Consider the following 27,737-nt stretch of genomic DNA (forward strand, 5'->3'; position numbering starts at 1 on the left):
GAGATGCCAAACTATGCAAACCTTTTGATCCAGCAGGGCCTAGATCCCAAAGAGATCATGAAAAAGGAGAAAGGACACACAAAATGTTTGTAACAGCCCTTTTTGTAGTGGCAAGGAACTGGAAGTTGAGTGGCTGCCCCTCAGCTAGGGAATGGCTGAATAAGTTATGGGATATGCATGTTATGGAATATTATTATTCTATAAGAAACAATCAGCAGGATGATTCCAGAAAATTCTGGAGAGACTTAGAGAACTGATGCTGAGTAAAATGAGTAGAACCACAAGAACATTGTACAGAGTAAGGAGATTATTGATGCATATGGTTCTTTTCAACAATGAGATGATCGAGATTATCTCTATTTCCTCATTATTTTCTAGGGTACCACCATTCTCCCAATTCCAGGCTTACAAGCTTGGGTCATTATGTTTTACTCTCATTTATGCAATCATTTCCAAATTTTCTCTTTGCTACCTTTAAAACATCTCCCATTTGTACCCCTTTCACACAGCCACAGTCTGCTTCAGGCCCTCACCATCTTTCACCCAATCTATTACAATCCCTTTCTTCTAATTGATCTCCTCATCTCAAGTATCTCCTCACTCTAATATATCATTGACTCTGCTTTTCTAAAACATAATTATAACCTGCTCCCTGAGCCCTCAGTGGCTGGCTCCCTCTTACTTCCAGGATCAAATAGCAGCTCCTGTCTCTGGCATCTCAAGTGTTTCCTAGCTGAGACCGGCCAAGTGTTCTAGAGTTCTTTTTTTTTTAATAACTTTTTATTGATAGAACCCATGCTAGGGTAATTTTTTTTTTACAGCATTATCCCTTGCATTCACTTCTGCTCCGATTTTTTCCCCTCCCTCCCTCCACCCCCTCCCCTAGATGGCAAGCAGTCCTTTACATGTTGAATAGGTTACAGTATATCCTAGATACAATATATGTGTGCAGAACTGAACAGTTTTCTTGTTGCACAGGGAGAATTGGATTCAGAAGGTAGAAATAACCCAGGAAGAAAAACAAAAATGCAAGCAGTTTATATTCATTTCCCAGTGTTCTTTCTTTGGGTGTAGCTGCTTTGTTCTAGAGTTCTTACACTTTCCTCCCTTCCACCATTTGCCATCCAGCCACCTTGACCTAACTGAAGTTCCTCAAACAAGATGCTCCATCCGCTCCCTATGAGCCTTTGTAGGATCTTTGGCCTGGCTGCTCCCATGCTTAGAGTACCTGGGCCCCTCAGTTCTGCCTCTTATTGTTTCTAGTTTTCTTTAGGATTCAGCTCAAGTCTCACTTTGAGCCTCTTCCAAGTCCCCCTTCTTTTCCCTTAGTCTTTGTCATTAAGACTAAATATGAGGAATAAGAATGGAACAGCCTTCAAGAAAGGCTTAGGCTAACAATTGGAACACCTTTCTCCTCACTTTGCTGGAGGCTGGAGGACAGGCCCCTCTCCACCCATGGTGGATGGTTGGATTATTCTCCAAAAGAGAAGAGAAGAGGGAAGTGGTGAAGACCCCTCCTTGTCTTGACCTCAGTTTCTGACAATAGCAATGTCTGTAGTTTCCTTATTCAGAAGCAAAGTTTCCATGAGAGACCACACAAGGTCCAATTTAAAACTGAGTGGGAGTTAGCAGACAGATAGGGATTTTGTTTGAGGCAGTGTTTACCAAGCACTTGACACAATGACAAGAAGAACCTGATCATCCTTAGAGATCAGGCCAGCCTTACTTGCCCTCCACTTTGTTGTTGTTGCTATTCAAGTGTTTAGTCCCATTTGACTCTTCCCAACTCTATTTGGGGTTTTCTTGGTCAAGATACTGGAGTGGTTTGCCATTTCCTTCTCCAGATCATTTACAGATGAGGAAACTGAGGCAAACAGATTAAGTGACTTACACATGGTCACACAATAAGTATCTGAGGATGGGTTTGAATTCAAGTTTTCCTGGCTCCGGGCCCCATGCACCACCTAGCTGCACCCCACTTTTGATGGGGACAGAAGGTACCTATTTCTTACCATGTACTTGTATTTAAATATTGCACCTAAATAATTGAATGATTTTCCCTGACCTTTTATGTCCTTGTGTCCCATTGTTTCTGGGTTGAGGCGGCAGCAGATGAAAGGGAACAAACTCAGAGGGGAAACATTCAAAACTGAAGGTACTAGACAAAGCCTCCAGAACTGGGGGAGGGGGGAAGTGAACTGAATCTTCAAGAATGGGAAGAAGTGACATGTTGGTGATGGCAGGTGATGGGCTAGCAAATGAAGAGAATGAATCAAAAAGAACATGTTTAACACTTGTGGGAAATAAAGGTGCTGGAGGGAGCACTTCTAAGTTATGAAGGGTCTTGAATGCCCCACTGAACAGTGTAAAATTGATTGGATGGGAAACAAAATTGCATTCTACAAACTCCTTAGGTTCCTGAACATGGGAATGACATGATGAAGCAGCTTTTAAACAGATTAGTCTGGCAATAGGACACAGGATAGATTAGATTTGGGAAAAGACTAGAAGCAAATTGATCATCTAGGAAGAAATATCAGCAAACAATGGATGAGAACAGGAAGGTCATGGGCATGAAGGACTGAACAAGGGTCATGAAGGTGGGAGGAGGGGAGAGAGAGATGAATATAAATTCTGGTGCTCTGGCCAAGAAAAATACAGAAGTGTCAAGGGGATGAACAGAGCACCTAGCTGCTCTTAATGAGGTCAATGAGAGCCATATCCAAATGATCTGCCCCTTAAGGCACTTGAAAGAAGTGGCAAAATGATTAGTCACCTCTCTGGGATCTGTGAACGAACATGGACAACAATGCCCTGCATGGCTCATAGAAAGGTCATCACTGGTCCAATCTTTTTTAAGTGGGGATGAGCATGTGAAAGACAAAGGACCTTCGAACTGATTCTGAGACACAGGAGACATATTCAAGGGAGGACTGGGAAGGACTTGGTGGCAAATTGGATTTCAATAGCAAATAAGGGACTAACAAAAGGGAGTGCAGTGTTCTAAACCTGAGGAAATGATGGTGCCAGTCAAAGTTCGTGGGGGAAAATGGAACTTGAGGCCTTTTGTGAACACAGAGGTGTTTAAAAATAAGGAAAAAATAAGATTTTATCAAGCATCTACTATATATTAAGTGCTGTGCAAATATTATGTCAATTTGACCTTCACAACAACACTGGGAGGTAGTACTATTAGTAATGGCATTTTATAATTAAGGAAACCGAGGTAGACCACAGTGGAATGATGCAGAAAGTATCCCATAGCTCTAGTTGTTTGAGAGTGATTTTGAACTCAACTTCCTGAATCCAGGTCCAACTCTCTGTGGACTGTAACACCCATCCCCTGTTATCAGATAGAGTGAATACAGAAGAGATGTATACTAACTGAATAAGAATTACATGTTTTCAGGGAAGAAAAAGCATCTTAAAGACACAAAAAGTTTGAAAGGACATTGTGTATTTATATCTCATATTATATATTATTCTAATGAACTCATAATTCTAATATAGGGAGGGACTCAAACAATGAGTTCATTAGAATAAGATACTCATGGGCAAGGCATCTCCCTTGCCAATCAATGTAGATCAGCATCTTCTTTGCACCCAGTCATCTTGGAGAACAGATAGAAATTGTCTCAATATAATAACTGGCTAAAATCAGTGTCTTTGTAAAGGAATTCAACTTTAGGATATCTATAAGGAGAAATAGATAAAGCAGCAGGTTAACTAAGACAAGGACAGCAGGATAGAGGAAAGATGTGGAGGGGCCACTGTGCCTGCAATGAAAGCAAAGCCACGGTCTGACCCATCTCGAAGGACAATGGCAAGAACTCTGAACTAGAAGTCAGAATCCCAGCTCAGCCCATTCCAAGCTTGGGAAAATCACCCCAATTTTTAGGGTTGCACTGCTTCAGCTATAAAGTGAGGGCAGCTTAAATGAATGCCATGTCCAGTTTTAATGTTAAATCTATGATCCTATAGTCTTTTGTAGAACCAAATGACAAACAAAATGGTACCAAATGTCTACACCACAAAATATCAAAGTACTTTATTCCCATAGTCAAATGTCTAGGGCCGAATAAAACTTAGAAGGAGCAGATAGAAATGAGAAGATTTGGGTAGAGAAATACCACTGTAAATGGAAAAACAATAGATCATAGGATGCCACACAAGAATCAAAAGGCACCTCATGGTGAGTTTAGGACAGTTCAGAACCAAAGGAAATCCTCATCACAGCATAGTCAACAAGTCAGCATCCAACCACTGTGGGAAGATTTGCAATGTTCTGCTTCTCAAAGAAGGTGTGCTCATTATAGACAATTCCATTTTTCCTTAAATAAAGCCAAAATCTGTTTCTTAGTGTCTTCCAAATATTTTTCCTGTTTCTGTCTTGTGGGATCAAGCAAAACAAGTTCAATCCTTCCTCCACATGAGGGCATTTCAGATATTTTAAGACAACAATCATCCCTATTGGTCTTCTGTTCTCCACAGTGTCTCCATACAATGCACATATGCACTGGACTCAAGACCTTTAACTCTTGCTCTCACTTTTGAATTATGAATTTGTGATCATATTCACAACTACTTCAAATTTCTGCCAAATCATGACTCCCTGACATTTTTAAAGCATCAAATTTGATGATCAGAAGGAATTTTAGTGGTCAACTAGTGTAGTCTGTTTCTGAGACTAATTGCAACAAGAGCATTTCCAGACTATATGCTTTACCACATTTTAGATAGGAGTCTGTAATGCTCAACTGGACTTCTTTACTTGGGTCTCCCTGAAGCATATCACATTCAGGATGTCACACTGACTTGGGTGGACAAGAGGCCCCTGCATTCAGGGGACTGGGCTGACACTATTGCATTTATGGGAGTGAGCAGAACTAGACTGGAACTTTGCCAAGGTAAATAGATGTTCCATCCTCCCAATTCCACAGTGAAACATAAAGTGTTGTTTATCATGGAACTAAAGCATTAGAAACACACACACAATTATTCATTTGGTTTCATTCAGCAACAACTCAAGGTTACATATTCCACAAGTGGCAGTCTTTATGATAAGGCATGGCTATCTCATCTCCATGCTTTTTCAGATCTCATGAGGAGGTGTGTCATTTCCAGAACTGTATAGATGCATGAGTCATGCTCGTTCTTGTTATCCATGGCTCCCAGTTTCAAAGTATTTATGGCTTCCAGTATTGGGGATTGGTGAAAAAACGGGTGTTATTCTTAAAGATAAGACAAACGAGAGAGAGAGAGAGAGAGAGAGAGAGAGAGAGAGAGAGAGAGAGGAGAGAGAAGAGCAAGTATAAAAGGGAGGGAGAGAGGGAGGAAAGGATGGCAGGAGAGAGGAATTTGGATTGAATGAGGACTCATAAACCTTATTACTTTAAAATAACATGTAAGAAATGGAAGCAAAAGATGGTTTTTAATGACAAATATATTGTGAGAAGTTAAATCTCAATATGAATTGAAGTCATTGAGAAAAGTTAAGGAAAACAAAAAGCATATGGTATTTTTTTTAGGAAAGACATGAATAAGTTGGGGAAAAAAAGCCAGGATGGGGCAAACTGGGTGAAGACAGTCATTGAGAACTTTCCAAGTAAGGCTAAACTGGAGCAAAGAGAAGAGAAGGTATAGTGGGGACATGAGGACCATCTTCAAGTATTTGTAAAGCTGTGAAGAGAGCCAGCTGAGACTAGGAGGTGGAAGCTGCAAAGAGTGAAAATTAGGCTTCACATAAGAAAAAAATTAACTAACCAAGAAGGTAGAATGGATACCTCAGAAAGGAGTGGGATTTCTCTTTTTGGAAGTCTCACAGTGGAGACTGGAGGATCGGGATGCTCCAAAAGGAAATCTTGTTCTAAGTTGGGTTGAATAAGATAGCAGCCTCTAGGATTTCCTTTCAAATCAAAGATTCTGATTTCTCCAATGGCTTTCCATTATGGGGTTCTGGGCAGAATTCAGTAAGGTAACTTTAAATAAGAAGTTCTAATTTTCAATAATAAATATTTTACATCTTTTGAATATATCTATATTTTAAAATCCAGATATCCAACTAAGGATCTGTAAATATCATAAACAAGTTCTGGGAAGTGAATAAATATTTTAGTCCTGCTAACAAAGCTACAGATCAATGCAATAATAGAGAAAGATAAAGGATTAGAATTTATTTTTATTTTATTAATTTTATTCTGAACTTAATAAAATAAACATTTCTATGTCATAGTAGAATAGGGAAAAAAATGATTGTACATGAAATAGTAAATCTATTATGTACTTCTTGTTATTTCTTTTATATATAAGGTAGGATTAGCATTTTCAAAAAGAACATTTTGGCGCAGCTAGTTGGTGTAGTGGATAGAGCACCACCCCTGAAGTCAGGAGGACCTGAGTTCAAATTTGACCACAGACATTTCCTCACTGTTTGACCCTGGGCAAGTACTTAATCCCAATACCTCAGGGGAAAAAAAAAGAACATTTATTCTGAAATGAGGGAGAGAAATCATGATAGGACAAGTTGACTAAGAGTATCTGTTTAAGAGAGAGATAAAGAGAGATAGAAACAGAAAGAAAGCAGTTAGGATGACTCATAAAAGTCACCTACTTTGAATGGACTCCAACCTTATAAGTGGTTTTGTTTATGACGTGAAAAACACCAAGGTTGTTGCTATCTAGGAACTGAGATCTTATAGTTTTGGCTTTTCTACAAAGAAGGTTTTAAATTGACTGGTCTGGAAAGAATTCATGGGCTACTAGCCCGTGTTGCTATATTTAATATATTTGGATTTTTTCTTCTCAAATAGCACAATTAATGAACTAATGTCTATGGTATGCTTTAATTATGACTTCAGTTGAAATGCTACAGGTACTCAACAGTGGGTGTTTTCCTGGATTAGAAGTACATATTGGTCAATTAATCGAAATACATTTTATTTTTAAAATGTGCATTAATGTCTTTCAATTTCATGTCACCATAATTTCCTCAAGCATATGCTCTCCTCTATCTTCCAGAGAAGCATCTTCTATTAAAAAATATATAATTTTAAAGGCAAAAAAAGGAAAGGGGGAAGTATAATTCATCAATACATCAGAAAAGGCTGAAAATAGGTATTGTATTTAATACTTAGACCTGCTACCTCTGCATAGAGTTGGGATGGAATGTCTTTTCATATCATGTTTTTGGTTTTTTTTTTTTGGTATCATCTTGTTCTTTATAAGTTTTCAACATTCCCTTTTGATTTATTTGGTACAATTCCTTTATTTTACATTGGTATATTCATTGTGACTGTATTTCTTGGTTCTACTAAGTTTTCTATACCTCAGTTCATGTAGATTTTTTCCTGCATATCTCTTAATCTATCACATTCTTCATTTCTTAGGGCACAGTAGTATTTCTTTTCATTCGTGTACCATAATTTGTATAATCTCAATTAATAAACATCTGTTTCTAATTTTCAGCTATTACAAATAATGCTTCTATACTCTGATTCATGTTCTTATCAGGATTCTCCTTAGAGAAGAAGTCCAGTGTCACAATCTTTGAGTCAAAGCATATGGACATTTTGTTTATTTTATTTCCCTAATTTCAAATTAATACCCAAAATGTTTAATTTGATTCACAGCTCCACCAAAAAATCACTAGTGGCTCCACATTCCCACAAATCTTCCAGTGTTAATTTTCTCATCTGTAACTTTTGCCCATTTACATGGATGAAATAAAACCTCATGATTTTTGTTATTTGAATTTCTCTTATCATTTGAAGAATTTTCATATTATGGCTAGGAGTTTATAATTCTTCCTCTGAGGATTGACCTTCTATTGATTGATGAATGACATTGGGTGTCAACTTGAGACATTTTCACTGACTATCCTCCATGCCTGGAATTCTCTTCCTCTTCAGTCCTTATAGCTGGTTTCTTTTGCATCTCAGTAAAAATTGCCTTCTATTAAAAACCTTTCCTATCTCTTACTTCTATTAATTATGTCTAATCCTGTATATAGTCTATTTGGACATAATTGTTTACATTTGATCTTTCCCATTAAAATGTAAACACTTTGAGATCAAGAACTATCTTTGACCTTTCTATGTTTATATCCCCAGTGCTTAGCACAGTGTATAGCACATAGTAGGTAGTTAATAAATTTTTATAATCATACCTGTTAGTTGTTTATATTATCTTGGTTTCCAAATCCATATTGGTTCACTTTGATAGGAAGGTTATTTTTTTCCCAATAAAGCATTTCCTTTTTCATCCTGATACAGTCATTTTGTTTATATAGAAGTCTGAGTTATCTATTTTATATGAAGCAACTTGTTTAAAAATAAATTGCCTACTCATAGCTTTGAGAGGTATGTTTTCTATAGTTTGATTTTTAATACTGAGGTCACATATACATTTAGAATGAGTTGTAGAACATAATATGAAACTCTAAACTAACATCCTATCAGACTTCTTTGCAGTTTTTCCTGTTGTTTTTAATCAAATGCAAAATTGTCTCCTATATAATTTATGTCATTTTATTTATCAAACACCAAGTTATTATTATTTTTTATGGTCCCTTGCCTGGTCTGTTCTAGTTAACTCCCTCTCTACTATTAAAATCATTTTTTTCAATGTCTAGATAATGTCTTGATAATCTGGTTTGAGTTCTGGACGTCGTATTCACCCTTCATTCTCACTTCTTTTCATTATTATTTATATTTTATCTTTTGTTTTTCAAGGGAATGTTGTTATAATTTTATTGAATTCTGGGGAAAAACATCATTTTAATAATTTGCTTGAAATAGAATTAGGAGAGCAAATAAATTTTGGTAGTAGTCTCATTTTTATATTATATTGGCATGATCCATCCATGAACCCTCAATAATCCCAAAACTATTTTTTTAAGAAATACTTTATCATTTAATCTGTAAGTATTCTGTGTGTTTAGTGGGTTGATCCCCAGATACTTAATAGATCTTATTGTTAAGAATAAAAGTATTCTAGGTTTTTTTTCTCTTTGTTTATATTTATGATTATACAGACATGTAGTTAATTTTTTAAGGCTTAAAGCTGAAACTTTGCTGAAGCTATTGCTTCTCTCAATTAGTGCCTTTGCTGATTCCCTAGGATTTTTCAATTAGACCATCAAATTATTGCAAATGGAAGTAGTTTTTTTCCCCTTTATTAATCTTTATATATTTAGTTATTTTCTCTTGTCTTACTGCTAGTATTCTAGAATTGTATCAAATAATTGTGGGGAGAATTAATATCCTTATTTCTGTATTTCTTATTATTTCAATTTGGATAAAGCTCTTTTATATTTTCATGGCTTGTGATATTTGCTAATAGTTTTCAATAGTTTCTTTTTTTTAAGATATTAAATGTCCGTCTAAGCCTATATCTTGTAGGGTTTTTAACATAAATAAGGGTTACACTGTGTAAAAGACTTTCTCCACAAGTATTAAGTTAATCAAATGGTTTTGTATGGTTTATTTTGTTTGTTTTAGTATAATTATGTCAATTGTTTTCTTAACTTTGAACCATCCTTGTATTCCTGGTATAAATCCAGCTTGATGAATGATTTATTGATATTGACCTATAATTCTGTACTTTTTCCTTTCCTGATTTACGTGTTAGAATGATATTGTTTCACAAGAGGTCTTTGATAGGATGATTCTTTCTCAATTTTTGAGAATTAATTAATCTTATATGGGTACTAATTATGCTTTAAAAATTCTCCTATAAGTCAATTAGGATCGGGTGTTCACTCAAACACACATTAGTACTGTTTTTACATACTTTACATTTAATTATCTGAGATTTTATTATTTAAAATCCTTATATGGTCTTGTTAATTTGAGCATTCTAAATTTGAAAATAACCATTGTTTCTTTTGTTTTATTTTTGTTTGTTTGTTTTTTTCACTTCTTAGTATCTAACTGTGTTTAGAAGGTTGTAAGAATTCTTTTATTTTTTTCTGATTTTGTTGTGGTTTCATCTAATTTTATTGCTATTTTGTGGATTTGTTTTTGTTCTCTTCTTAATCATATTGGGCAAAAGCTTATCAATTTTATTAGTCTTCAAATGAGCAGTTTGTGGCATTATTTATCATTTTGAAAGTTTTTAGTTCCTTCTAATTTGAATATATTTTATTTTTTTCTATTTGCCCTCTAATTTTTAATATCTCCTTGTGCTTATTTTAGAATTATTTATTTGACTTTATAATTTTTAAATTCATATTCATTTCACTAATTCTATCTTTTTTCTGTTTTGTTAATGTGTAATTTTCCCCCGAGGTCTGCTTTAGCTGCATCCCAGATATTTTTGCATGCTGTTTCATCATTATAATTTACTTTCACATAATTATTTTTTTCTATGATTGTTCCTGGACCTACTCATTATTTTTAATTCAATTATTCCTATTTTCAGTTTTGAATTCTTTTTCTTTCTCCTCTCTCTCCCCCACCCAAGAAAAAAAAATGACAAATATGCATAGTCATGCAAAACAAATTTCTGCATTAACTATGGATAGACAGAGACAGAGTGAGATTTTGAGAGAGTGAGAAAATGAGAGTGAGAGTGAGAAAGGGAGAGTGAGAGCCTGAGAGAGAAAAAGGGAAGGAGGGAGGGAGAGAAGGAAGATAAGGAAGAGGAAGAAAAGAGGAGGAACAGGAAGAAGAAGAGGAGGAGGAGGAGAAAATATACATTAATCTGTCCTCTGAGTCCATCGGCTCTCTATCTGAAGATGAATAGCACATTTCATCATGAGTTCTTTGGAATTATAGTTGATCATTAACATAGATGATTTTAATCAGAGTTGCTAAATCTTTTCGTTGTTGATTATTGCTACAATATTGTTGTAATTGTATAACTACATATAATTTTTATATATGCAAATGTTTCTTATTTCTGTTCCCTTCACTTTGTATCAGTTCATATGAATCTTGCCAAGTTATTCTGAAACCGTTACTTCCATTATTTCTTATAGCACAATAGTATTCCATCATATTCATATCTAATATTTTTTTCAATCATTCCCTAGTTGAGGGTCATCCCCTTAGTTTCCAATTCTTTGATAACATAATAAGAGCTACTAGATGAAATGAAGTTTTATTTTATGTATGTATTTAATGTTCCTATTTTTCTTAATTTGTGAGGTTTTTAATATCCCAATATTTGACCAATTTTTATGAAGGATCTATTCACAGATAATAATAATCATATGTGTGTGTGTGCATGTATATACTCCTCCCTATTTTCATTCTTCAGAGGTCTATCATATTTATTTTTTCTAAAATTCTGCTCAGTTCCTCTAGCTCTCTCTTGTTTATTTTTATTAGATTTCTCTGGTTCTGAGAGGGCTTAATTGAGATCTCTGCTCCTTATAGTTTACTATATATTTCCCTAAATTTACTTCATAATAAATCTTTCATGCATTTTTTTAATCATTTAGAGGATATGCCATTTGGTTCATATATGTTGAGTATTGTTATTAATTCATTATTATATCTTTTACTAAAATGTAATTTCCTTGAATCTTTTTAAATTAAATCAATTTTTGTTTTTAGAAAAAAAATCATGATTGGTATTCCTTCACTTCATCAGAAGCATAATAAATTATGCTCTCAACCCTTATGTTAACTATATATTTCTATTTTAAGTGTATTTCTTGTATGTGGTTTTATATTCTGGTTTTTATCCCATTCTTCTATTGTCTTTCACTTTAAGAATGAGTTCAATACATTTACAATTATTATTGATAACTCTAGTTCTTTCCATCCTGTTCTGTTCTATTTTTCCTGCTTTTTGTCTCTTCTAAGTATGTTTTACTCCTTACTAATGTCTCTTTAATCTATTTTCTCTCTTTCCCACCCCCATTCCATTAGCTTCTTTCCCCATATTTCCATTAGGTAATACATTTAGAATTAGTATTAATTCATTATTTATAGTGCCCAACGATGTGTATATATACATTTTTCTTTCCTTTAATCAGTCGGCTTTGTGAGTGACAGTGAGAGTGAATTTTGTTCACTCACATGAGAGTGAATTTTGTTCAAGTGTTTTACAATATCTGTTCTACAAAAGCAGAATGAAATTTTTAGGCTTCTTTAATGCATACTGTTGTATGAGTGTAGCAACAAATACTCAAAGACTTCAGATGCTATAGTGGGGATCCACCTTTATGCATGATTTGGATAAGATAGATAGACAATGAAATTTAATTCCCAAAAATTCCATCTCTAAATATCTGTGATTTTGTAGATTGTGAAGAATGAGAATGCTAAGGGATTTTTTAATGTTTGAAAACATATCTTTTTTTCCAAATAAAAGCAAGAGGGCTCATATACTTGAGAAGCTTGAATGATTTGAGAATATACTCAGTTCTTTAAATAGCAACTCAGTGATTATTGTACCAAGAAGGATGATGATTTTTACAAAGAAAATACAGTATAATAAAGATATGGAAGGGGAATAATCCATAGGGAGCCTAAGTAATCCCAATGAAGAAGTCACATATTTGCCCCAAACCAGAGGGGGATCATCCACACTTTGTAAATTTGATCAGATCTCCTTTCCTTCTGCATAAGTATCTTCCATTGCCAGACAGCTTATTATAGAATCAGAGAATCTTGTGGTTTGAAGGAAACCTGATGAACCACATTGTCCAAACACCCCTCTACTTTAAGGGGAGACCCTACTAGAGTCATTATAGCCAGATAACTTCCCTTATTTAAGAACCTGAAATGTATTCAGTCTTTAACCACTATTATGAAGTTCTTCCTTATGCCAAAGTTCAACATCATTCAGATAAATAATGGTTTTCATCCTGTCTGTATAAACATCCTTTACTGACTTAAAAAGCCTTCATTCTGCTGGTTATAATTTTCTTTTTTTTTATCATGTTGGCTTGACCAACTTTTGTTTAAAAACTTCCAATGAAAAGCAACTTGTTATTGTCAGAATTGGGCCAGCCCATTTATGAATAGATTTGATTGTTTGGAAATTCTTCCTAAGGAGCCTAAATTTATCTCTTAGGAATTGCTTCCCAGTGCTCTTAGTTCTACCCTCTAGAACCACCCAAAAAATTATCCTTTTTTTCAAATCTTTGTAAGTAACTATCATGCTCCTCTTCCATCTCTTGATCCTGGGTCCCTGGGTGAGACTCATGGCTGCAAAAAGCTGTAATGAGCACAAGGGCAACAAGCCAACAAAATGGTCTTGGCAAATGGACTATACAAGACTGAGGGTAACTGACAAACACAAACCCATTAATAAATCAGGTGTACATCTACCCTAAACATGAGCAAATGAGAACAATTTGTTCTCCTAGTCATGAAGGTGACAGAAGCAGGAATTGTGAAGCACTTCGAGCTTGGTCAAACATCAAAGACATCCAAGGTCATCCACTACATACCTGATATCCATGGACTTTTTGCCCTGCCGCTGGACCTCAAGGACTCTGGGAAAGGGTGACGTTAAGAGTGCACCGAGGAGATTGCAACTCTGCCTCATTTAAATCCAAAAAGTCAAGACATCATTTCATGATGTCTATTGTCCTCTTCAAACATGAAGGATGAACAATAACATCTGATCATAGATGTCTGCCCTCCTTTTGCTGATCTGGAGGCCACATTCTCTTCTGTTATTAACACCTTCCCTGTTGCTTTATGCTTATACTTATGCTGTGTGTCTTTATTGGAGTGTTCTTTCTCCCAAGATTGTTAGTAATTTTTCTTGCTTTCCTCATATTCTTCTCTTGCTTGCTTTCTGATTCCTTTCCCTTTGATTATGGTTTCCTTGGAGGCTGTAGCTTAAAGGTTTCTCAAACTTCTTGGGTTGGCAGAACTGACCCACCTGATCACTAGGCCCTTTACATTAGACAAAGCTGGCACATTCTTACCCATCAGCACCTTACCTCTTCCATTTTTTCAGTTCTCTGGCTAAGCATTTTTATAATATAGCTCCAACCAAAGCAAATTTCTCTCTTGGTTTTCGGTGGCACTAAAAGGAAATGGTGTTTTTTGTTACAAGTCTAAGGGCTCATTTGTGACAGCATTGTCAGAACATTGTGAATGGGGGAGAAAGTATGAAGATATTGGATGTTAGGGATGAACCTTCTTTTAGTTAGCTTCTTACTTCATTCCGGTTTTCAGTGTCTTCAATCACAGATGCAGCTGAAATTAGTTTATCTCTTACATACAATTAATTTATGAGGGGCAGGGTCTGAAGGATCATGACAGACAGTATTTAGTACTCCATCTTATCAGGCATTTGACCTTGCCAGGGTTAATTAAGAGAGAGGCAAGATGGAAGCACAATTAACACAACTTGATGTGTTCCAAATGAAGCAAAATTAAGCAGCTCTACCTTACTGAGCTCCTCAACTACAGGCTGCTGTCCCTCAGTGCACCTCATCAAATCTTTTGGGCAGAACATTAATGTTTATTTTGCTCTTCTTCCTCAGATTTATAATCTCCCCTTTTCTTTTTCAGAGCATTTCCTTACATTTGTGAGTTTTCATAGAACAATTACAAGAAGAAAAGGGCTTTAAAAAAATCTAAATTGTTCCTCTTGCGACTGTAATTGCCTTCATATGTACTTGAACATTTTCAATTGAGCTTTGCAAGGTTGTCAACAAATAATCTACATAATTTTCTTCTTTCTAAAATTTCAACCAAATATGTCATTTTCAGGCAACTGTGGGCTGTTTGAAATCCTTCAAATGTGAATGATTATATTTAATCTTTTTTATCTTTTCAGGTAAAAAAGATTATAGAGTACTTACTACCTCTACTATCAAAAGTGCTATAATTTGAAGTTGCTAGAAGGTCAGCTTGCCCCAAAAGTCTTCCAGATGATCCTGCTACAGTTCAATTTCCCTTATGACCAGCAAAAATGCCCATCACCAACTGGAAAAAAAAGCTCAATTGAAGAGGTACTTTGATATAATCAACATTTTCATTTTATAGATGAGAGAATAAAAAAAAAAAGCAGTAAGATGAGCAAGGAGTCAGCTAGGGAGCATCACAATGCACAGAGCACCAGGCCTAGAGTCAAGAATATCTGAATTCAAATCTACCCTCAGACACTGATTAGTTGTGTTAACCTGGAGAAGGCACTTAATTCTGTTTGACTCAGATCGCTCATTGGTAAAATGAGTTGGAGAAGGAAATGGCAGACCATTTCAGTATCTTTGCCATGAAAACCTCAAATGAGTACACAAAGACTTGAATAGGACTGAAATAGTAGAACAATAGTGGGATGGAAAGCAGTGTGCTCCAATGGAAAAGATGATGGATTGAAAGCCCAAAGACCTGAGTTCAAATCTTTTCTCTACCACTTACTAATTCTTTGCCCTTGTCTTGACTTGAATGCTTAATCCATAAAATGAAGAGGCTAAAGTGAGATTACCACTGCCATCATTGTCAGCTCCAAATCTGCGATTGAACAATGTGACCAAGGTCACACACACAAAAAAAGAATTCTTCTTTTGGACTTAGACAATAAAGGAAAGGTATTTATCCCACATGGTTGCACATGAAGATAACCATCTAATGCTAGAAAAGGAGGGCTTCTAGGAGGAAAGACAGCTTTCTTTAATTTATCCATTGGCACATTGACATGGTTTAGTTTATCAGGGTTAATTTATTATTATTATTATTATTATTATTATTATTATTATTATTATTTGGTGTATGGGAAAGGGACAAAACCCTGGGCCTAAAGGGATAGGAAACAAGATAGGCTTACAGTATAAAGTAGGGAAACTTCCATAATTCCAAGCCTGACATCTCTTACTCCCCAACATAGAATTCAAGATCCCGTGACACCAGCCACATCGCTGCTCCACAGACAGTACCCTGCATCCAGCACTCTATTGTGCCATCTAGCTGCCCTTCAGTCAATTATAAGATCATAATCAAATCAATTCTGTCACTACGCCTAGAAAGAGTAAATTATGTCACTACTTCTGGAAAGAGTATGTCATTCTATTTTCCTAAGGCTTCAATCATCATTTTCCCATAACTTTCTAGGCCAAAATACTCCCTCTCTACCCAAGCACCACTCCCCTACATGTGTTATCTCCCCTCATTAGAATATGATGCAGTTATTGAGGAAAGAGACTTACTAGTTCCATTTTTCTATTGGCACTTGAAATACCTGTCCCAGTTCACCCAGGTAACAATTTAAAGTCTGTGGCAAAGTCTGGGTCTGCAGACTCTAAACCTAAGGTTCTTTTTACTCCCCCATCCTGCCATTCATTGATGCATCTTTGACACCCAAAAAAAGTCAGAATTATTCCACAAACTATATGACTTAACCCCAAGTGACTGGCACACAGTAAGCACTTAATAAATGCTACTTGTTTGGCTGTGTGACTGATCTATTGCTTCCCTGATCTAGTCCAACCATCCAAGGGCATTTACCAGGTGAAAAAGAAAAACTTATTCAGACTTTATTGTTCAAAAATTTTCAGACCAGTCCCTTCTCCTGGTATTCTAAATTACCCACAGAGGATGCCCTTTGTACTCACTTGAAGAAATATTGAAAAAAAAAAAACAACAATCCCCTTTCTAGGGCTGCTCTGATTGTCAATGTCTTCTGAAGAATTAAAAAAAAAAAAACACTTCGTACTTTTTTTAATAGATGAGTAAATGGCAGGGGAGCTCTCCAACACAAGCACATGGGCTAAAAAAATTCAGTTCAGTGCATCTTAAATGTTGTGATCTTTCACTTTGCATGTCCCTCATTTGCCTGAATGTTACTTCTTTCCTCTTAAACTTGATTTCTTTCAAGGCATAGAACAGCACTGTGTATGGCAAGCCTTTTCTTACCCTCTCAATCGTTGCTCCCCTTTCCTCCAACTAGCTGGCTTATTTCCTTATTTGCATTACACATCAACCTCTTCTCTCTCCACCCAACATAAGCTCTTCGAAGGCCCCAACGGCTTATGAGAGTGCTATGTACTTCGTGGGCCTATGTTAAATTGATTCAAATTTTCTTTTAGTTTATTAATTCATACATTAATTTTTATTTCGGCTCTAGAGAATATCGCTTCAAGACTTTTATTTTTAATGACCATCTCTTCTAAAAATACAAGTTGCAGATTGCTGGGTGGGTGGTGGAAAGGAATAATTGACGAAGAACAAATCACTTTTCTAGAGTGATTATTAACAACTATCCATAATAATTAAATCATTAGAAGAGAACAGAATTTCTGAAGCAATGTTTTTCTCTAGCTCCTGTTTTGAAGTAAAGGACAATAAACATCCGCTCCTAGATTTCATTGTAACTGATTGAGATTCTCTTCGCCAAGGATTCCATAAATAATTCAAGAAAGCACAGCCTAACTCAGGCCACATCCTTTCCCCACATAATGTTTTCAAATTATTGGGCACTGTCTACATAGCCTTATGTGAACTGCAAATGTGGCAATGATCTGCTTAATTGAGTTGGTGAAGAGTCACATTTGATATTGGATGGCGAAGGGCAATAGAAGTCAAAGGACAGAGGAGCTCCTTTCAACCCAACTATTTGTTTATGACCCTGGGCAAATTATTTATCCCTTTCTGAGCTTTGGTTTAAGAAGGGAGATGATATTTTCCCTGTCCCTCTCACTACTTTTCATCACCCCACTGTCTAGGTACATGATGCCCACTGTCCATTAGGGTTTAGAACCAAGAAGAGCCATGTCAGGCTCGAACTTTAGGAATCTTCTTTGGGTAACTGGGTGGAGAATGTGTTCAAGAAGATGGTGAACAGAGTCAGCTAACACAATTGGAGAGCCATTGCAACAGTGTAAGCAGAGTGGGGTGAGGACATAGAGCTTGTGGAGGTAGAATTACTCAGTTGGTAGAACTGCTCATGTTTTATAACCAGTTGGATATGGACTGGGGAGGGGAATGAGGAAGATGAAGAGTATGAAATGACTCCAAAGTTGCAAACCTGGATGACTGGAAATCTAATAACACCCTTAGAAACTAGGGAATAGGAACATTTAACACTCACTGACATTTATGGAGTTCTTCAAGTTGTGCACATGATGTGACCCACACAGTGAGTATTTCAAAGTCTTCCTTTTTTTATTCATAAGAGGCTCCTTGGTTTATTACTCCAAGACTCTTCTGAGCAAGTGTATCTCTAATTCAAATCAATAATGATTCAAAGCAATCACAGATCTCCATCATGAAAATGTTTTCAGAGATAATTTGATTTAGAACTCTACTCCTCATTTAAATGGATTTTTTTTTTTTTGCTGAGGAAATTGGGGTTAAGTGACTTGCCCAGAATCACACAGCTAGGAAGTGTTAACTGTGTGAGCCCAGATTTGAACTCAGGTCCTCCTGACTTCAGGGCTAGTGCTCAAATTAAATTTTCAAAGTTAATCATAGTCCATTTTTTCCTGCTAATCTCACTTGGAGGAAAAGGGGGAAAAAAAGAACAAAAGTTTCTGCATCGGTCATGTCCAAAAAACTATATGTCCTCTTCTTCCTGGGCCCATCATCTAGTGTGCAAGTGAAGCACCATTTACATTTTATAAATGAAACAATGGAGTTCCAGAAACTTAATGAGACTTACTTCATTATAACCTCATTCCTTTGTCCCACTTCTCTGCCTTCAAAAGCCAAGCAGATAAAAGTTTGATCTCTCCTCCCACACATATTTTTTGAATATTTGAAGATAATTATCATGTTGCTCAGCAGTTTTAAGTTCTCTGGTGAAACATCTCCAATTTTTATACTAATATCCTCCTGGAGAGGTGCTTAGTCCCCTCAACAACCTTGTCACCCTTTTCTGAACAGATTTCATTTTATCAAGTATTTCCTAAAATGTGGTATCCAAGTTTTGGACCCAAGATGCTAAAAACAGTTTCATGGAGCCAAATGCATTTGTACTTTGTTGCATTCATTCTGGACACTGGATTCAGGAAACCTAAAACTGTCTTAGATTCTCTGACAGCCACATAGTCTAAGCACTCATAGAGACCTTACTATCTATAAAAATCCTTAGAACAATCAACAAACATTATCTATGAATAGATGCCATAATATAGAATTAACAATACAATAATATTCATCGATTGATCTGTTTTTTCTATCTACCTGACTATTATAGCATACCAGATCACATTATATTACATTACATTAAAGTACAGTATAGCATATTGTGCTGTTATGTTGTGCTATATTTCATTTTATATATATGTATATCCATTCTACAGCTTTTTCTCCTGTAATTTTCCTTTAGACACTGCTTTTTCAGTGACTAATGCATTTAGAACTTACCTAGCACAGAGTGACATATTATTGAAGATGATAGCTAGAAAAAAAACAAAACATTTTTCCCTACACTTTCTGGCAAAGTGGACCATTTTGTTTGTTCCTAGATATGAGGGAATTAACCTTGATGATACCTTAGCTCCCTTAAAACGTCCTTTCTACTTATCCTTTCTCTCTATAAAACACTAGGAAATAATGTCAAGGTGTGCTGCAACATGCTGTGTTTCGAAAGCACTGTCCAGATTTCTGAGTTGCTGCCTGTGCATGCTGGTCCTCAGAATTCAAAGGAACAACCCCAAGGCTAAATGGACTCAGAGGGTATAGCTGCACAGCCCTAATTCAGTAGGGCTTACTAAGTGGCTGCTATGTTCACAGTGCACATTATGTGCTGAGTATATGAAGACACAAAATGTACGAGATCTCACGTCCCCACTGAACTCACATTCTTCTCCTGAGAAGACACTAACTGATTTGCTTTTTTCTCCAAACTTGTTATCTCACTGGTAGAAGAGAGAAGATCCCTTCTAACATTTCTAGCAGTTCTAGCAATAGTTGTTCAGGGACAATTGTCCAAGTCTTTGAGAGGTGACATGAATTCACCCAGTTCACACAGCCAGTGTGACTCAGAGTCAGTACTTGAACCCAGGTCTTTCAGATTATTAAAGTCAGCTCCTTGGCCACTGTGCCTCTAAATGAAAACAGATAAGTAAATTTAAGAGAATCTGAAAAGATGAGAGCTCTGACAACTAAAGGAATCATTGAGATAGCAATGGGGTTAAAAACATTTGGAAACATTAAAATCCTATTTGGAAATAGAAACAGGAGCAGCAGGAACAATAATAGTAGTGGTGGTGGTGATAATAGTAATGGTGACAAAAACCCTGCTCTCTTAGATTCAAGCATAACCTTTCAGGGTTCCAGCCTGCTACCAGCAGTAGTAGTACTAATACTAATAAAAATAATAATAACAATAGCGTTGATGATGGTGGTAATAGTAATGATGGTGGTAGTAGTGATAGTAGTAGCAGGAGAACTAAGAGTGATAGAAGAAGAAAAAGGAGGAAGAAAAAGAGGAGGAGGAAGAAAAAGAGGAGGAGGAGGAGAAAGAAGAGGAGGAGAAGAAACAGAGGAGGAGGACAAAGAGGAGGAGGAGGAAGAAGAGGAGGTTAAAGAGCAGGAGGAATATGAAAAAGAAGAAGAAGAAGAAGAAGAAGGAAGAAGAAGAAGAAGAAGAAGAAGAAGAAGAAGAAGAAGGAGAAGAAGAAGAAGAAGAAGAAGAAGAAGAAGAAGAAGAAGAAGAAATAGAAGAAAAAGAAAACGAAGAAAAGAAGAAGAGAAAAAGGAGGAGAGAAAAAGGAGAAGAAAGAAAGAAAGAAGAAGAAGAAAGAAAGAAAGAAAGAAAGAAAGAAAGAAAGAAAGAAAGAAAGAAAGAAAGAAAGAAAGAAAGAAAGAAAGAAAGAAAGAAAGAAAGAAAGAAAGAAAGAAAGAAAGAAAGAAAGAAAGGAAGGAAAGGAAAAGAATAACCATTGGTCCCAGAACTATGGGATTCAAATGGAATTTTATTTGAGCAATCAGTTATAGCAATTACACAAATAAAATTCTATTTGAGAGCCATACCATAAATCTTTCATTTTGACTGGAGTTTCAGATGATGACTTATTCTGGATTTACCAATAACGAATGAGAAACCTGGTTTGTGATCCCATTAATGAATGAGAAAACCTGGTTTGTGATCTCCATTGTGTAGTGATTGTCTCTGAGTGGTCCTCAGCACCTCCTGCTTGGTTTAGCAGCTCAGCATAGGCTAAAAGTCCTTACTCTTCTCACTAGTCAGTTAACAAGCTTTGAGTGTTTACAATGTTTTAGACCCTTGGATTATCCCTACAGATGCAAAGAAAGGAGGGTGAGGAGACCATTGTCCTTCCCTTTAAGGAGATTATATTCCAAAGTTGGAGAGCACCTAAAAATATATATGTTTAAATTATATAAAGTATACACAGAAGGAAATCTGAAAGAGGAGGCATTAGAAGTTGGAGGTGGGGGAAACCTCCTGTAGAATGTCAGCCTGGAGTTGACTCCTGTAGGAAGCCATCAGATTTAGGAAGCAAAGGTGCAGAGAAAGAGCATTTCAGGCATGAAAGATAACTCAGAGACCTCTTGTAGTAAATATTTTAGATATCTTAGTACCTAGTATGAGTGGCACACAGGCCTCGGGGGCTACTCTATTTTATATTTGTTGCAAATCTTTCTAGATGAAATGAATTCTCAGATCCTACTTCTCCTGCACCATCTATGATTCAATTCTTTTTTTTTCCAATTATCATCATCATCTTCTGCTGCTGCTACTGCTGCTTCTTCTTTCTGATTCTATTTCTTCTGCTTCTGCTTCTTCTGCTTCTTCTTTCTGATTCTATTTCTGCTGCTGCTGCTGCTGCTGCTGCTGCTGCTGCTGCTGCTTCTTATTCTTCCTCCTCCTCATTATCACCATCATCATTTCTCTATCTCTGACTTCTCTGTGTGTCTTTGCCTCTGTGTTTCTATCTCTTTCGCCCTAACCCTCTCTATCTGTTTCTGTCTTTCTCTTTGTCTCTGTGTCTGTGTCTGTCTGTCTGTCTGTCTCTCTCTCTCCTGTATATGTGTGTATATGTGTGTGTGTGTGCGTGTATGTAAAGAGGAAATAGTACAGTTCTTCCCAATTCTGAGTAGCTTTCTACCCATTACACCATTTTGCCTCAAATACATATGAAATATGTTCCAAGAAAATCTCAGAGAAATTTCTTGGGTTTCAAAAGCAAGAGCAACTGGTAGGGCTCAGGAAAAACTTGATTTAGAGGCTATGTATGTCCCCTCTCTTTCTCTAACCTTTGCCCCTACCCTGTCGCAGACCCTCATCACCCCACATCTGGATCACTATAATAGAAGTGGTGGGTATGCTTGCCTCGATCTCTCCCAATTCAGTGTATCCTACATTCAGCCATTAATGCGATTTTTCTCAGGCACAGACCCAGCCATGAACCCCCTCACTCAATAAACTCCCGTTTTTCTCCAGAATCAAATACCAAACCCTCTGCTTGACATTCAAAGCCTTTCACAATCCTTAGTCCCCTCCTGTTCTTGCAGACTCCTCATTCATTCCTCTCCCAACATACTCTCTCTGGCCTTCCCTAAGGCCCACCTGCCCTCTCCCTTCAGTTCCAATTTCAGAGCTCCTTGACTTCCCCAAGGCATCTGCTGCCTTCCCCAGCCCCAATTTATTCCAGCATCTTCCCTTGGCTAGTTGTTTCCTCTACATCTTGAACATATTGTTTGTCCTTCATTCACAGAGGATTATAAAGTCAAGATAGTGATGTCATGACTTGCTCCACAGCTGGCTTTGGGTGTATCGGTTTGTTTGCTGTTTCCCCCATTCATTTATAAGTTCCTCGAGGATAGAGACTATCTTTTGTTTCCTTGTGTCTCTCCAATGCTTAACATACTGCCTGGCACATAATAAGTGCTTAATAAATAGTGACTGATTGATGCTTGAACTGAGGCCCTTCACTAGATTTTTGGTTGTGTGAGGAGGAAGAAGACTGACTCAGAGACATTATATTGGCTCCTGATTTGCTATGCAGAGTGTGATAGGGTGGAAGGAGTGGAGAACTAAGAATAAAACCAAAACTATAAAACTGGCTAGCCAGAGAGAGCCTAAGCCAGAAGGGTGGGAGTAGCTAGTGCAATGGATGCTCCTTTTTCTGAATTCAAATCTGGCCTCAGATTAGCTGCGTGAACCTGACCAAGTCACTTAACCTCTTAACCTTGTTTGTCTCAGTTACTGATCTATAAAATGAGCAAGAGAAGGAATTATTGTTGTTCTGCAAGAAATGATGGACATAATGAATTCAGAGAAAGACTTGCATGGATTGATTCAGATTGATGTCATCAGAGTCAGGAAAGCAATATACAGAAGTACAGCAACGTAAATTGAAAGAATAGCAACTACAAAGCAATTGAAGATGAATTTTGCAAAATTATAAAGACCAAGCTTAGCTTCAGAGAAGCAATATGAAAAAGACCTCCCCTGTTTCTCTCCCCATTTCCTGACAGAATCTGGGGTCCACAGCTATGAAACATTGCGTATAATGTCATTTTTTAAAAGTTGTGGACCATCATATTCCTTCTTTTTAAAAAATGTCTTTATTATATCCCTGATCAGGAAAAGGCTAGAGGGCAAAATATTTAGGAGAGGATAACAAAAGATACCAAAACAAATCATTGAAAAGGAAAAGAAGGGAATTGTTGGTAATTTTAGGAGTGGAGTTTCAATTAAGGGAAGTCAGAAGCCAAATTGCAAAAGATTAAGAAGTGAAGAAGAAGAGAGGAAGTGGAGGCAAGATGTGTGGGGAAAAAAATCCTTTAAGACTGTGGAAAAGAGATTTTAGTGGGAGTTTTTCAGGGTGTGTGTGTAAGTGTCAGAGAAGGAAGCAGCAGAGAGGGAGAAGCTAAAGACTCAGGGGGGAAATGAGAGTGGGGAGAACCCTCTGAAGAAGACAGGAGGAAATTCCTATTGCCCCCCATTTGTAGTGCTCTGTTCTCACCTCGTAGTCTCTTGCTATCTCTTTTGTATTTACCTGTGTTTGAGTTGTTTCCTCTCCCTCAAAAAAAAAAAAAAATTCCTTGAAGGTAAGGACCAAGTGCCTAGCACAGAGTCTGGCCCATAAATGGCACTGCATAATTGTTGCTCAATTAATTAGTTACTGAAGGTGAAAAATCAGCATGTATGCTGTTACCCAATATTGACATTTATTCAGTTGTTTTCATTTTCTCTCTCCTCTCTTTCCTCCCTCCCTCCCTCCTTCCCTTCTTCCTCCCTCTCCCTCTCCTGCTTTCTCTCTCTCTCTCTCTCTCTCTCTCTCTCTCTCTCTCTCTCTCTCTCTCTCTCTCTCTCTCTCTCTTCTCTCTCTCTCTCTCTCTCTCTCCCCTCTCCTCTCCTCTCCTCTCTTCTCTCTTCTTCCCTTCTGTCTCTGTCTGTCAATCTCTCTCTCTCTGTCTGTCTCTCTGTCTGTCTTTCTCTTTCTCTCTCCCTCTCTTTCTCGCTCTCTCTTCCCCTCCCTCCCCTCTCCCCTCTCTGTCTCTTTTTAATCTTTGCTTTCACGGACAAGGCTCTGTGGAGACGGAAGGAGAAGACACTTAAAAATGCATGTCAAGAAAAAACCCGAAGTCGCCCATTTACAAAAAGGCCGAGCTTTCAGAACAGGCCCCGAGTCCTGGCGGGAGCCAAAGGAAAAAGAATCCAGGCGGCCGAGCCGGGCACCACGGACAAAAAGCGAAAGGGAGCAGTAGCCGGGCCGTTTTGGCCCGGACGGGAAGCCCGCAAAGAAACGGGCCGAGCTGGGAGGCGGAGCTCCCGACACCCCCTTGGGCTCATGGCAGGAGGAGAGAGGAGCTGGCTGTGAATCAGCCGTGCCGATGATGTCATGGAAAGCCCGGAGCCGCATCTTGCTCTGTGTGTGTGCGCGCGCGCGCGCGCGGGTGTGTGTGTGTGTGTGTGTGTGTGTGTGTGTGTGTGTGTGTGTGTGTGCGCGCACTTCAGCACCAAGGTGAGCTCTCTCCATCTTTCCGCTCCCTGTGCTGCAGCTCACAGGCAGTCTTTGGCATTCAACAGATAAAAATACATTCAAACCCTTCTTGCCAATTAACTTCCCCCAGCACACACAGAGAGAGGGAGAGACAGGGACAGACAGAGAGAGACAGAGACAGAGACAAAGAAAAGGAGAGAGACAGAGACAGAGACAGGGATGAAAAGAGACAAAGAGAGAGGAGGAGAGATAGAGTGAGAGAAATATGGGAGAGAGAGATGGAGAGACATAAACAGAGGCAGAGAAAGATAGAAAGGGAGGGAGGGGAGGAGAAAGGGGGAAGGAGGGAGGGAGGGAGAGACAGAGACAGACACATACACAGAGAGACACAGAGGGATAGGAGACAGACAGGGGGAAGAGAAAAAAGAAAGATCAGGAAGAGAAGGGAGAGAGAAGGAAGGGAGAGAGAGAGAGACAAACAGACAGACAGACAAACAGAGACAGAGACAGACAGAGAGAGACAGAGACAGAGAGACAAACACAGACACAGAGAGACACAGAGATAGAAGGGGGGAGAAAAGAAAGAACAGGAAGAGGGGGAGAGAGAGAAAGAGAGCAAGAGAGAGAGACAGATAGAGAGACAAAGAGACAAAGAGAAAGGGGGAGGGATAGAGGGAGAGAGATGGAGAGACACAAGCAGAAAGACAGAGAGGAAAAGAGAGAAAGAGAGAGAGGAAGGAGGGAGGGGAAGAAAAAGAGGAAGGAGGGAGGGATGGAGAGGGAGATAGAGACACAGAGAGACTGAGAGAGACAGAGAAAAAGGAGACAGAGAGAGGGGGAAGAGACAGAGAAGAGAGAGCAGGAAAAGGAAGAGATAGAGAGAAAGAGAGAGCCAAAGAGAGGGATGGTAGAAAAAAGATGGAGAGAGAGGAAGAAAGGAGGGAAGAGGGAGGGAGAGACAAACAGACAAAGAGAAAGAGAGAGACAGAAACAGAGAGAGAGAGACAGAGAGAAATCTTCTCTTTAATAGCTTTTATCTAGAGACATTAGTCAATACCTAATAAAACTGCAGCAGGTGTAACAGAAAAGGAAGCAAGTGAGGGCAGTTTGTAGCCAGGATATCCCACATGTCAGAGAGCAGACATTCATTAGGCATTTAGCACAAGCAGAGGCTGGCACTGGGCATCACAGAGACACAAAGATAAATGAGACTCGGTTTCTGCCCAGAAAAGCTCCTAGATTTAAAACCAGCCGGGCCCCTGCACTTGGCTGCTCTTACCTCCTCACTTTACAGATGAAGACAAAGGACTCTCCAGAAATGGTTGGGGTTTGCTCAAGGTCACATGGGAATGTGCAGAGCCAGGATTCCTGCCTCATGCCCCTGAGCTCCCTCCTTTGCCACCCCCTCAAGTTTTCATATCAGGAGGTAAACTGAAGCTTAGCATTAGATCTAGAATCAGAAAAATCTGAATTCAAATCCAGCCTAAATTGTATGCAATTGGAAAGGCCATTTCACTTCTATCTGCCCACGTTTCTCCATATATAAAAACCTCCTAGGTTTTTTTAAATATAAAATAATATTTTAAAGCATCACATAAAAGCTAGTTATTTGTTTTCTATTATTACTACTACTACCTTAATCCTGTAGAGTAGTGATGATAACCTAGATTTAAAGCTGGAGACCATAGAAGTCCTCTTGTCCAAGCTCCCATTTCACACACCAGAAAACTGAGGCCCAGCCAAAGCACATGTCTTTCTCACAGCCACACAGCAAGTGTCAGAGACAGGACTCGGGCCAGGTCCTTTGGCTTGAAATCAATATCTCTTTCCACTATATCACGTAGACGAGATAGATGACTCATCCACAAATTACCAACCACTTAGAACTTCCTTGACTCTAGACAATGTGCCATATCTACTGCACTCTAATACTTCTGGTTTGGTTTTTTAATAGACTAAGTCATTATTCCACCCCCAGAAGTTGCCTGGCAACCAAAGTCCTTAGGATCAATAGAACCAACCCAGCTATTCTCATCAAGAGTTGAGGACACCAGTCACCATGACCTAAAGGAATGCTCCTACTGTCCCACCATTTCCTATGCCAAAACGTCTACTTCCTATACCATTAAATCCAGACATGGAAAGGCAAAGAAAGAAATGAATCTGTTGACAGCTCTTTGAGCCCATTCCCATAGGTTGTTTTGTTTGAATTCTGATTTCTTTTTGAAGGAAAGGTCCCCCTTCAACAGTCTCAATTGATTCACAAGACTTCCAATTCCATATATGGGCTACACCGCACCCACTGTCCTATTTACAAGATACTTGGGCTAATCACTTAATCTCGGTCAGCCCCAGTTCCCTTTCTGCAAGCTGGAAATAATAGGATCATAGATCTGAAGTTGGTAGAAGCCACTTCTATCCCTCTTGTTTCCAGATGAGGGAATTGATATTCAGGGAGATTGAGTGCTAAGTCCTTGGTCAGATAGTAACCCTCAGAGAAAAGATTGGAACTAAAATCCTCTGACTGAGGCAACGACATTTAATTACAACCCAATTTACATTTATTAGGCACCTAATATATGCTAAGTATTAGGCTGAGGGAAAGAAAACAGGTCCCTGCCCTCAAAGAGCTTAAAATCTATAAGGGGATAACAGCTCACAAAGAGACTTGACATGAGAGTCAGGAGTACTTGGTTTCCAGTCTTCTTTCTTCAGATCCATTGACTGATCCTGTGTTTAGTGCTCCAGGAAGTTCTCCCTAAGTCACAGAGAAGGGATCCATCTGCATGAATAGAAAGCCTTTCCTCACCTGGAAGTTTCCTACACCAATAAAATCCCAGGCACAAGTCCTATTCCTAAGCTTCTGAGGGCAGAGTAAGTGGTCTCTTGATGACACCACAGGACCAAT

This window comes from Antechinus flavipes, chromosome 4 (assembly GCF_016432865.1).
Source record: "Antechinus flavipes isolate AdamAnt ecotype Samford, QLD, Australia chromosome 4, AdamAnt_v2, whole genome shotgun sequence".
In the NCBI taxonomy this organism is placed as follows: Eukaryota; Metazoa; Chordata; class Mammalia; order Dasyuromorphia; family Dasyuridae; genus Antechinus; species Antechinus flavipes.